Below are 12426 nucleotides of genomic sequence, written 5' to 3'. Positions count from 1 at the left end.
GGTTTTTTATTTTTTGCATTTGTATGATTGCTTGTCTTCATTTCTGGAGTCAAGGCATTGACGGAAAATTCCAGAAATGACTTGAACTGAGGATTGGTGGCCCACGGATATAGAGGACGCCAATTTTATATTTAATCTTCCACTTTCGACATAACATCATGGTTTTTAAAAGAGTGATTTAATGTTCTTTTAATAAAGAATAGATTTGTAAATATAGTCAGGTCCCATGGTGAGGCAACTCGCTACCTATTTAGTCAAAGCCTCCTGGCTATCGGTAGGGGAAAAAGCGACTAATAATAAGGCAAAGACATGGCTTACTTGTAATTTACTCACGACAATTCCGCCGTCAGACGTATTAAATAATTTGCCCAGGGCCACACAAGAAAGAAGTGGTGAAACCAGGATTTGAGCCAAGGCAGAGCAGCTGCAGAGTCCACACTTTAAACCTACTTCACCTTCCTTCCTGAGACAACAAGTCACACCGGAGAGTTTCCACGCCTGTTCTTGGCCCTCCCTTCCTTTAGGAGGCAGTTCCACCTCCTATGGCTACCATTTCCTTTGATCTGTTCTAAGCAAGCACTTCATACACATCATCTCATTTAAATTCCGCGACATAGCTATTTACCACCCCAATTGTAGATGAGAAAACTGGGGAGTGTCCAAAGCTTCTTAGAGTGCAAGTGTCAGAATTTAAACCCACTGGTATTGATTTTAGGATCCATGCTCTTCACCACACAGTGAGTACCCTTTTCCCCGACACACAGTGGGTCCATCAACTGAGCACAGGGTTTCTGTTTCTTGGTACTCAGGATGGGATCCTAAACCCTGTGGAAGACTTTCTTTCCGACAGGAAACACGCACCACTGAGAGCAGAAGCTGAGGTACATGCCCACTCCCTGCCTCTCCTCCTACCAGCCCCCCAGTCAAGGTGCACTCGGACAGTCAGTTCACTGTAGACGTGCTCAGGCTGCTGACTAAAGATAATGACCCCTGTGTACAGTTTGTCATTGCACATTTCTATCAACTACATCCAATGCTCCCAGAACTCTCTTTAACATTGCCCTGAAGTTTCTAGCTCTGTCTAGCCAAGCCGTGGAAACCCATCCTTTGTCATGCTGAAGAGTAGCGCATTCCACAGGACTCGGCACAGTAGAGTTTTAGTACTGTTTGTTACTGTGCTTTAAAATATCCATATATTGTGGGTACATAAATACAAATCAGCAAAACTTACAAAAACCTGACTTGTAAATTTCTGATACTCACAAACTGTATGGAGGACCCTCTGTGGCTCCCTCTCCCCATCTCCATCCCAGGGTGCCTGGCGCCTTCTAGCCCAAGTCCAGAAAGCAGCCAGCCTTGTGCCAACAGCACCACTCGGTGGCCAGGATGGAGAACTGGACAAATCCACTTTTCTTCCCTCCAACCTTCTTTTTCCTTAAGAGAAGACTCCTCCAAACCCCAAATCTCTCCTCCCACCACAATTCACCTCAGCTGTTGTTAATCCTCACCTGAGGATACTCTTTCTATCTATCTCTAGAGAGAGTGGAAGGGAGTGGGGGGGGGGAGGAGAGAAACATTGATGTGAGAGAGACATATCAATCAGTTGCCTCCCGCAAGTAGGATTGAACCTGCAACCCAGGAACATGCCCTTGACCAGAAATCGAACCCTTGACCCTTCAGTATGTGGGGCCGATGCTCTAACTACTGACTACACCACCCATCACTTCAGTTTTCTGTGTGCTTTGCCACTCACAGCCAAGGTGACTCCACCTCAGGCAAACTCTCAAAGTTACACGCGTCCTTTTACAAAAGTCTTTTTTCTTACCCCCACCCGGTTACTTCAGAGGTTTACTCCTGCACCTGCCTTTATCACATACTGAAGCCTAGCAGTCGCCAGGGCTGGACAAAGCGGACGTGGCCCCAAGTCTCTCAAACTTAAAGGGTTGAACCAGCTTTTTAAAAATTAAGCATTTTAAAATCTGTGCAAATCGATGAGGCCTCTTCCCCTCAGAACTCCTTTGCCTGCCCCAGCCCCCGGCCCCCAGGAGCCCCCTGCCCTGGAAGGGCCTTCAGTAGCAGCCAGGGAAAGTGAGGGAGCTGGAGACCCAGAGAAAGAAAAGTCCATTTAAAAAAATAATTAAAAGATAGGAAGGGGGAGGGGAGGAGGAGCAAGAGGGAGAGCGAGGGAGAAGGAGGGGAGGGAAGAAAGAAGAGGGGGGGAAAGTTTAACCGGGGGCTTCCTCGCTGCTTCCCACCAGTGCCTGGATTGGGGTAAGGCAGAGGGGACACACACACACACACACACACACCCCTCGGTAATCAAGTCAAATAAAAATAATCTTAATGCAATATTTTAAAATTAAATTAAAAATCAATGTAAAAAAATCGATGGTGAACAAAGTACAGTAGCAACATTTTAAATAAAAACGAGCTACTCCTGCGTGTTTTATGGTCTGTGCAAAGGGAACAGTCAGGGGTTCCCCCCAGTGGCTGCAGGGGTTCCCCCCTTCCCACCTCCAGCCCTGCCTGGGCGGGGCAGGCAGGTTTATGAGGGTTGACAATGGTGTGTGAGTAGATTGGCAACACGGGGTTTTACTTATAGATGTTTTTCCAAACTGTTAGGCTTTTATTAACTTTTTCCTATTGATTCCAAATATGAGAAGCTATTTTGATCCACGTACGCATAGGGCACATGTTTTTTCTTGTTGCCTCCGGCTCCAGTGTGGCTGGGTCGGCTGTTTCCCACTAACTACCCCTTCCCCTCTGCATGCCAGAGCTCCACAACTTCCATCGGACTCTTCATCCTTGTCCCTTAAAACCTGCTTTTCTTTAAGCACCAGCACCTATGAAAAAGTACTTAGTACCAAGGGCTTCTCCTCTTTTTAAATTATAAAGCATTGCAAAAGTATTGCTTCCTTTTTTTTTTTTTCATTGCAAATGCATATTATATGAACATCACAAATCACATAACATTTGTAGATTAGTCCAGGAACAAATACAGTATTTACTTCACTGTTTCTATAGGAAAACATGTTCTAAGTTACAAACTCACTTGCAAATAAATATTTGGGATGCTATTTTTTGTAGGTTGGGCCTAAATGCTTTCTTTAAATGTTTACAATTTACATGTTATATACTGTAGTACACACACAAAAAGAGGCCCTTTGGCCTAAACCACTGCTCTTTATTTTTAGCACACCACCAAAAAAAAGTGACTGTAATGCCCAGCTTGAGAAGTGTAACATTATTAAGCATATCCTATATAATAAAAGGCCAGCGACCATATGGGCGTAATGACCAGAACGACCAATCGACCAGTCACTATGAGGTGCATTGACCACCCCTCGGTCCCTCCCCCGATCCTGCAGGCTCTGATCACCGGACGGCGAACAGGAAACCATGGGGAACCAGGGTGGGTGTCATCGGCGGGGCGGGACTGGGGACTGGCGAACCGGCGGAAGATGGCCCTTATCGCAGGCTAGGCCTAGGGACCCTACCCACGCACGATTTCATGAACTGGGCCTCTAGTATTACATAAAAGTAACTCAGATACAGAAGAATATGTAGATATTTACATTTTATTAAAATATGTTTGCTCCAGTGGTTACTTATATGTCATAATGCAGGATTTATGAACGTGTGCCTCAACAACTCTCATATAACTTCATGCTTCCAGTCTAAAAATAAGTCACCATTTGCTTACCTACATCTGGTGATTAGTCATTCAATCCACTAATTACTGTTGGTATGAGATGAGTAGAAGCATTTCTATTTAAATCATTCCCCAAAATTACAACATGCCACCAGCAGGTCTTTGCTCCTCATTTGGTTATCTTCTTGCATGAAGTTCAGCCACATAGTAAAGTGCTCCCAGATGTCAACGAGAGTTGGGTGCCCCTGTTCTAAAATCTCAACCACTCGGAATCTCAGCATCCATTTTTGAAAACAAAGGTCTAAGCTGTTTAAACTCCCCTGCTTAATTTGGGATAGAGAGAGATGTAATCTAATTCAGTAAGAATAAAAAGTGTAACACACACATACACACAGCCTCTATTTTAATGGTTAGGTAGAATGCGATACACAGACTACAACTTTACTTTAAAAGCCCAGAATATCTTTCTCCGGTATACTTTTAAAATACTCTTTTGATCATTTCTGGTTAAATATCCTCAAGACACCCCCCCCCTTCCCCAGCCACACACACACACACACACACACACACTCCCAATGGAATCAGCCTAAATTCCTGGGCTTGGCTCTGACAACCTGACTTTACCCTGCCCCGCCCACAATTCCCCAGTCATCCACCTACATGTCAAGGCAGCCACACCGGTAGCCTCACTGTCCAACACACCTTCCTTGCTGTGCTGTTTCTCATCTGACATGCTCTTCCCTTGGCGGTCTCTACCCCTCCTTCAAGGCCTAGCGCAGGTTCCATCTTTGCTCTGAACCTTTCCTTACCTCTCTGGTTCTCCCCACCACTACCCCCATCTCCTGAAAGGCTGAGCTCCTGGATCACTGGTTGTCTGAACTGTGTTTTCTAAGGACTAATTTCACTGTTTTCCTAACACGTTAGTAAATGCATTCTTTGAGAGTATGAACTTTATCCTATGCTCCTTTCAGACTCCTAATAAATGGCTGTTAAAGTAAATAGCATTTATACGTGTGTGAAGCTACCCCCACCCCACACATATACACATACATGGAGGATGGGGGCCTAGAGCCAGTGTTTACGTCTTGTTTTTATGACCCCACTTTGAGCACATCCCTGTACACTGCCCTCCACGAGTCTTCGTTTCTAATGCCAGCCTTCACTGAGCCTGTTACTTCTGTTATTCTCTATCATGTCCTTTTTGAACCCTACTTTTTATCTTAGTCCTGAATTCTCTATTCACCACCTTGATCCAGTGGGAGTTCAAGTGTGAGTGAGTGAGTGTGTGTGTGTGTGTGTGTGTGTGTGTGTGTGTAGGGGTGTGTGGTGGAATGAGAATTTGGAGTTTGGAGATCTGGATTTGGAGACCTGGGCATGGGTCCCTCTGCCACTTAGAGTAGTTGGGTTACCCTAGAAAAGTCAGTGGGCTTCAGTTTCTTCATTTGTATTTTAGGAATAATTATACCCATCATGGAGTTGTTTTAAGGATAAAATACACATGTGAAGCATTTTGCAAATAATATATTGTATTGCAATATTATCAAAATTAGGCTAACTATCATTACCTACCATAGGCTGCACCCCATCCCCCTCCACCCACACACACTCACACAGACACACATTCACACACTCACTCCTGGATTGTTCCAGGGCATTCAATGCTTTTGACCATTGAGTACAGAAGGATCCTCGTTTTCTGACTTTTAAGAACAAAAAAGTGGGAGAATCCCTCCTCAATCCCTCCAGTGGATCATCAGTCAGAAGACTGGAACTAGAACCAGCGTCAGCCAGGAATTCAGGCAGGTCTTGGCGAAGCTGCTCTGCACCACTGGCATTAGCTGGTGTCAGTCATTTGGCTGCACTTGGCCAGGAACTGGGCTGACCTGGAAGGAACTTGAGGATTTCACTCGCATTCTGGCACCTGAATGTGCTTCCACGTGGCTTATCTCTGCACTTTCTCTTATCAATCTGTGGTATTGCTGAAGCTTCTTTAGGGTGGCAGCTGGCTTCTCCGAGGGAGATCAGGACGCTGCCAGTTTATTTAAAGAATTAATTCAGAAGTCCCTGAACTTCATTTCTGCCACATTCAATTAGTTAAAAAAAAATCACAAGTCTAGCCCATGATCAGGGGAAGAAGAAATAGATTCCATCACTTGCAGAGTGGCACTTGCATACATGAAGGGAGGAACCGATGGCACCAGCTGTCCTCCACACCAGCAGAGTGCAAGCTCCATGAGAACAGGGACTCCTGCCTGTTTCTTTTCATTATCATGTCTCCCCAGTGCCTAGAACAGTGGTCGGCAAACTCATTAGTCAACAGAGCCAAATATCAACAGTACTTCTTCAAAATAGACTCGCCCAGGCCGAAAACCGACTTCTGCGCATGGGCCACGACGTTTCAATCGCACTGTATGTGCGCCCGCACGTGGTATTTTGTGGAAGAGCCACACTCAAGGGGCCAAAAAGCTGCATGTGGCTCGTGAGCCGCAGTTTGCCGACCACGGGCCTAGAACAGTGCCCAGCACAGGATACGCATGGAATAAATGTTTATTTAATCCGAGAATTTTAGGGACAAGTGAAAGAGTCTGAAAAGACCTGAAAGAGTAGGAGGAAAACCCAGAAGTCTAGAAGAATAAGAGGGGAAGGAAGATAAGACTACACACTTTTTTCATGTTTCAAAAAATAAGTAAAAAGTATATTCAAACTCTATTTGTAAAGTTACAAGTTCAAACAGTGCAATATTGCATAGAGTAAAAAGTGAGTTTTCCTTCCACTTTTGTTCCCAATTCTCCTTGGCATTAGTCACTTTTTAAAAGTTTTTATTTTACTTTTTTTTAGAGCAAGAAACAGGAACATCAATTTTTTTAAATTCACATAAGCTAGATTTTATTAAGCAGAATACAATAAAAGAACTATTTAAGTTTTTAAGAAAGATTTAGAGCAAAATACTGTTAAAGCACTTCTGCCTTCTATCAAGTGTAACTCTAAGGCAGGATTTCTCAACCTCTGAATTACGGGATGGATAGTTCTTTTTTTAAAAAAATATATTTTTACTGATTTCAGAGAGGAAGGAAGAGGGAGCGAGAGATAGAAACATCAATGATGAGAGAGAATCATGGATTGGCTGCCTTCTGCACGCCCCACACTGGGGATCGAGCCCACAACCTGGGCCTGTGCCCTGATCGGGATATGAACCCCAACCTCCTGGTTCATAGGTCGACGCTCAACCACTGAGCCACACCAGCCGGGCAAGAATCATTCTTTCTAGGGGGGTTCATCTGTGCACACTGGGATATTTAGCAGCATCCCTGGCTCCTACCTACCAGATGTGAATAGCACCCCTGCGTCAGCCTCCCCACTGTCCACTCCTTTTGACAATTTAAAAGAAGTAGTCTCCAAACAAGCTAAATGCTCCTGGGCAGGGAAGGTGAGGAAAGGGAGGGGAAGGTTGGAGGGAGGCCAAATGGCCCCAGTTCAAGAAGTGCTGCTCTAAGGCTTGATATTTTGTGCATCATCAAAACCTGATTCTACAAAAAGCCTCACTTTTCATTTTTACAAAGGAGGCATATAATGTGAAGTAAAACCAAGTGAAACCAAACTATTCTGGCAGGGAAAATATTTTAAAATATAACCAAATTGAGATTATAATTACTGACCACTCAATTTCTGTGCAGTGAGGTCTGATTTCAGCTGAACCTCAGCTAATTGCAAAGTCAGTTCTCTATAAAGGGCACCACTCACTTTTAGGTCCATCCCCAACGTTTGCTTTTCTCTCTGAAGTTCTTCTCTGTAGGGCTGGATGTTTTCTTTGCTGTCTGATAAAACAGTCAGAACACCACTACCATTTTCTTTGCTTGCTTCATAGCTCTGCACCAAGTTATTTTCAACCTTAACTAAGGCAGAAGAAAGAGAACCAAGGATAAGCAATTCCTTCTCCAAAGTTAATGCCAAATGATCACTTAGGAAATCCTCACTTCCTGATTTTAGATTTTTCAAGAAACAGTTTATAGGGAGAACTCTGGTGAGATTATGAAGGCACTGAAACAAAACTGATTGATTCCTGGAATAGATTATTAAAATCCCTTCAAATGGTGTCCTTTGTTGCCAGTGGAAGAGTGTCCCATACAAATTTTCTGACCCTTTACAAAAGCAAATTTCTGGAAATTTTTTGATTACTTCACATTTCATGTGTTCCAAGAGCCATGTCCTCATTGAAGTCAGGGCATATCTGGCTGATGTAATTTGGAAGCAAGTTCTTTGCAATGTTGCAAGAAGTGCAAAGAGATCTTCCATTTGTTCTATAGGTTTCTTTGGAAAGGTCACTAGGTATTTCCCACTTGAAAAATCTTCTAGACTTAGAAAAAGTCTGCCACATGGAAAAAAACGATGTTCAGAAGAGTTACCATTTTCTCTCTCCCTAATTTGCAGCAGCACAATGCAACATACCTGACTGAATGCTAAAAGTGGCGAAAGAGATGTTACGGCAGTAACTATCTGAACACACTCTTTCTCAGAATATTGTCCACAAACAAAGCTCTCTTCTTCCTCTTCCTCACAATCAACAGTCAATTTGGTTCTTTTTGCCTCTGGTCCTTTTTCATATGGCACTGAGCAGGGTGCTGAAAAAGAGTCCCTACTCAACTTGATCACCCTATTTTGACACTTAATAAGCCGAAAGCTGGAGCTATGGGGTTCATCCATTAACAATGATAAAGTCACCTGGTTCAGAGGCAGCTTCAAAGAAGATGTGGTTTTCACTCCAACAACCAAACTATCATCTATTACACGATACCATGTCTTCTCTACTAGCTGTTTTGAAACTTGAGAATTGCCTGATAAGTTCGTATCACAAGTATGAACAGGATTTTCTTCTTCACCACAAAGAGTTACAAGACATTCCTCCTCTGCAATTGATGTACTACATTCTTTTCCTTGAAGCAAGTTCATTAAAGCTTTGTAAGTTTTTAAGATAACTTTTTCCTTAAGCAAAAGATGCTGCTGAACTTCCTGAATAGAAGCCAAGCCAACTTTCACTCTTCTTTCCAGAGCTGGAATCACCAAATAACGATTATCTTCTTTGTCTTCAAATACGTCATCTTTATTGCAATCCAAAGTTTGACTTGAATAGTTTATGTTGTCAAGATCTGTTATTTTAAATGAACTCAGGCAATCTGAATTTGAGGAGTCCTTTAAAAGTAGCAGTACTTGTTCTGTTCCCGCTCCAATAAAGTCATCTATGAGTACTGAGCTAATTTGCTCCCACTTAGCAGCAACCTGAAAGTTCTTTTCCCAAACACCACAAGCACTGGACCTAAAGGACACAATGAGAAGGCGGTCTTCACCTGAATCCATAAGTTGTATTGCACAAGGATCTTCAAATGGAAGCTGGCACACACTTTTAGGAGTCCCATTCTGGAATGAAATCAGCTGATTCCTCCGAGTAAGGGCAATCAAAGACATTCTTAGCTTGTTGTTGACAAACTCAGTTGCACACACATGCACACAAGTTATCACACTGCTATAAGCAGGAGGGATAATATATGTATCACTTATTACTTCTTCACTTTCAAGAAAGCATACACAAAATCTGGTGTTCCAAATTGCATAATCTGATTTTGAAGGCTCTGAGGTGCTTTCCTCCTCAGATAAATAACATTTCTTTTGTCCTAATAAAACCATACCTAGATTTTCAATCTCTCCTGCCCACTCAATAGAGGAAAAGTTAATGGACACAGTAATAACTTCGCTAGTCTGGGGAGAGAGATAGAAGAATGTTTTAACATGTTTCCATATAATTAAAGGCCCGTTAAAGACCTGTAGGCCATCCTTCAACTCATGGGCTAGTCTAAAACTCAAACGTTTTTCAAATTTATTGGTACTGTGAAGAAATAGTAGAAAATATTTGAAAACATTATTCTTTTCATTGCATTGTATCATAATATAAGGGAGGTTCATTCCAGTTCTGAAATCTGACACACAGTTGCAACACAAGATTTTTAAATCAGAGTTTTCTTCCTTTATGCTAAAGGATCCAGTGGACTTCTGAACAAATGCACTTGTTTCTCTGTCAAATACCATTCTTCTGACATGTAACATGGGTATTTCTACAGGTCCTTTATGTGCAAAATTTCCTTTAGACAATTGAAAAACAAGGACTTCACCATTATAACACAAGACTCTTTCTTGTTCATTAGATGACATTGCTTGTTTGCTCCCGATTCCACATCAAGTCTTTGTGTTGGTCCAATTTTGGAATACAAGTTGATTCAATGCTTTTAAACCTTACAATGGCTATATTCTGAATGCTTTTTCTGTACCAGGTACTGTTGGACTTGGGAGTCAATCATTTATTCCTCACAACATCCTTATGCCACAGGCACTATTATTTCATTCTACAGATGGGGAAACTGAGGCGGGAAGTTTCAGGATCTTCTTAAAGGCCTCAGCGCTCAGGACCCTGCATCCTATAGCCCCCAGGTTCCTGAAGTTCCACCCGCGCACACAGTTCCGGAGGCTCCAAACCTCCCGCCGGCACACAGCATCTTCGGAGGGCTGGACTGGAGCTTTAAAATATATTTTTCATTGACTTCAGAGAGGAAGAAGGAGGGAGAGAGAGATAGAAACATCAATAATGAGAGATAATCACTGTTCAGCTGCCTCCTACACGTCCCCTACTGGGGATCGAGCCCGCAACCTGGGTATGTGCCCTTGACCAGAATCGAACCTGGGACCCTTCAGTCTGCAGGCCGATGCTTTATCCACTGAACCAAACTGGCTAGGGCAGAAACATCAATTTATTATTCCATTTATTTATGTACGCATTCATTGGTTGCCTCTTATATGTGCCCTGACCAGGGGTCAAACCTTGGTGTCTCAAGACCACGCTCTAACCAATTGAGCTGCCCAGCCAGGGCTAGTCACATTTTAATGTGTCCTTTCAGAGGACACACCCCTCTCTCTCTCTCTCTCTCTCTCTCTCTCTCTCTCTCTTTCTCTCTCTGACACACATACACAATTAGTGGAATACAATACATGCGACTCAGTATCTAATATTTTTTCTCTTAATCTAACTTCCAGATCATTCCATATCAATAGATAGATTCATTCTTTCACTTAAACGGCTGCATAAAATGTTTTCATTCTTAAACTGAATCATTAGATTCCAAAAGTAAGAGGTGACTACTGGTGTCGGAAGACCTGAAAAAGTAGAGACTATAGAAAGGGATAGGAAAGAAAAGGAGGTTGCTAAAGAAATGAGGACAGAGAAAAAAGAAATTAAAAGATGGGATAGGCAGGAACAGGCTCATATACTGAAGAATACGAGTAAGAGAGAGGCGGAGACTGAAAATACACAAAAGAGAAAAGTCTCTAAAGGGATTGGAAGGGATTCGGGGTTCAAGCGGCCGGATTAACCTTGAGAGGACAGAACACCTCCTCTGAGAAGGAAAGGAAGGGCTGCAGGTAGGTTTTGTCATAGTGGCTGGTGGGCGTTAAGGAAATTCCTTCGCAGTGGCCTCATTTTCTTCAGAAATGTAGGAGGCAAAGATTTTCATTCTTACCAAAGGAATGGGGTGGGTAGAATTCAGTAACAAGTTAGGGGGCTGGGAATAGCAGAATATCTCAGTAGCAATTTGGAAAAGACTGTTTCAGGCTTACAAGGTCGCCCGGTCCCATGGAAGTACCGACTGAAGGTGGACACACTGGTTTGCACTGGTGCCAGTTCACAGGTTACGTGGTGTCCAGCACTGGTGCAGAGAGGGCAAGGCTGGTTCAACTGCTGCAGGCTCACGGGTTTGCAGGTGGGCGGAGGACCAAGACCACAACTGAGTTGAGGGTGAGTGAACGTGATAGACCATGTCTGCCAGGAGCTCCAGACCTTAACTGCACATCTGCCGTCGGCGGTCCGGATACAAGGCTGCAGGCTTGGCAAGGCACGCAGCCTCCCGGCAGGGGGAGCCTCCGCGCGCGCGGCTCCCGAAAATCTTCGTGGGGGTCTTGGGCGCGAGCTGAGTCCGAGTGGGGCTGTGGCTGCGGTAGGCAAACGGGTTTTACTCATATTGGATAGCGGGGTGCCTTGTGGGAATCGTAGGAGAGGCCAATCCATTCCCTCCCACCCTCCTCCACCCTGTGGGGTTGCAGCTAAGCAGGGGAAAACGTGGACGCCAGGGCCAGCCCGCGCTTCGGGCGATGACGTCATTCGCGGGGGGCGGAAGCGACTACGGTTGGGGTCCAGTCCATAGAAGCGCTTTGCAGATATTTTAGCCTTTTCGCTGTAAAGAGCAGCAAACTTACCCTTCTGATTCTTGCCGTTTGAGGCGGTCACACAATGACTGCAGCTACCAACCTCTCTGCCACCAGCAGCAGCAACGGGGTGGCTGGGCCCCCTGCGGCTCCAAGTTACGTCACCGGCCTCAGAACCGGTGGCCCCGCCCCATGGCAAGGGAGGGGCCGTCCTTCGGAGGTTTTTGCCCGAAGTGCCCAACGCCTCTTGGGTAATTTTGATCCCTACTAGCCACTGTCGTCATCTGACCCCGCCTACTTCACTCTCGCTCGTCGCCTACTGGCCCGCGTCTGCCGGAGGCCCCGCCCCCCGTGAATCAGCTGATCTCGCGGTGTTGTTGGGCTGCAAGCTCGCTGGGGATGCAGACCCGCGATGCGCCGGTAGAGCGTCAGGTGAGCCGGTGCGCGTCCCGGGGCCGCCTCGCGTTCTGAGGGCGGGTTGGCCCGGGCCTCCCGGGGGCGGGAGGCCGGGGCCGGGGAAGGGGGGGGGGGGG

The 12426-nt window shown here is 44.8% G+C and overlaps 1 protein-coding gene and 1 pseudogene across 12 annotated transcripts in view; one reads left to right on the top strand and one right to left on the bottom strand.

Moving 5' to 3' along the window:
* Positions 1 to 6787: 6787 nt before the first annotated feature.
* Positions 6788 to 12031, bottom strand: LOC102442718 (annotated as a pseudogene).
* A 155-nt stretch (positions 12032 to 12186) lies between these two features.
* ALS2 (ALS2, alsin Rho guanine nucleotide exchange factor) overlaps positions 12187 to 12426 on the top strand; it is a 57531-nt gene continuing 57291 nt past the window's right edge. For 7 of the 12 annotated variants that reach the window (XR_002831116.1, XR_002831110.1, XR_002831115.1 and 4 more), the window contains exon 1: positions 12247 to 12325. The gene's annotated coding sequence lies outside the window, so the exon portion shown is untranslated. Of the gene's footprint in view, positions 12326 to 12426 lie in introns of all 12 variants that reach the window. The other 5 variants (XR_002831118.1, XR_002831120.1, XM_023760301.1 and 2 more) reach the window with 2 other exon arrangements.

This window comes from Myotis lucifugus, unplaced genomic scaffold (genome assembly GCF_000147115.1).
Source record: "Myotis lucifugus unplaced genomic scaffold, Myoluc2.0 scaffold_3, whole genome shotgun sequence".
NCBI lineage: Eukaryota > Metazoa > Chordata > Mammalia > Chiroptera > Vespertilionidae > Myotis > Myotis lucifugus.
This window is presented reverse-complemented; position numbering and strand designations above follow the sequence as displayed.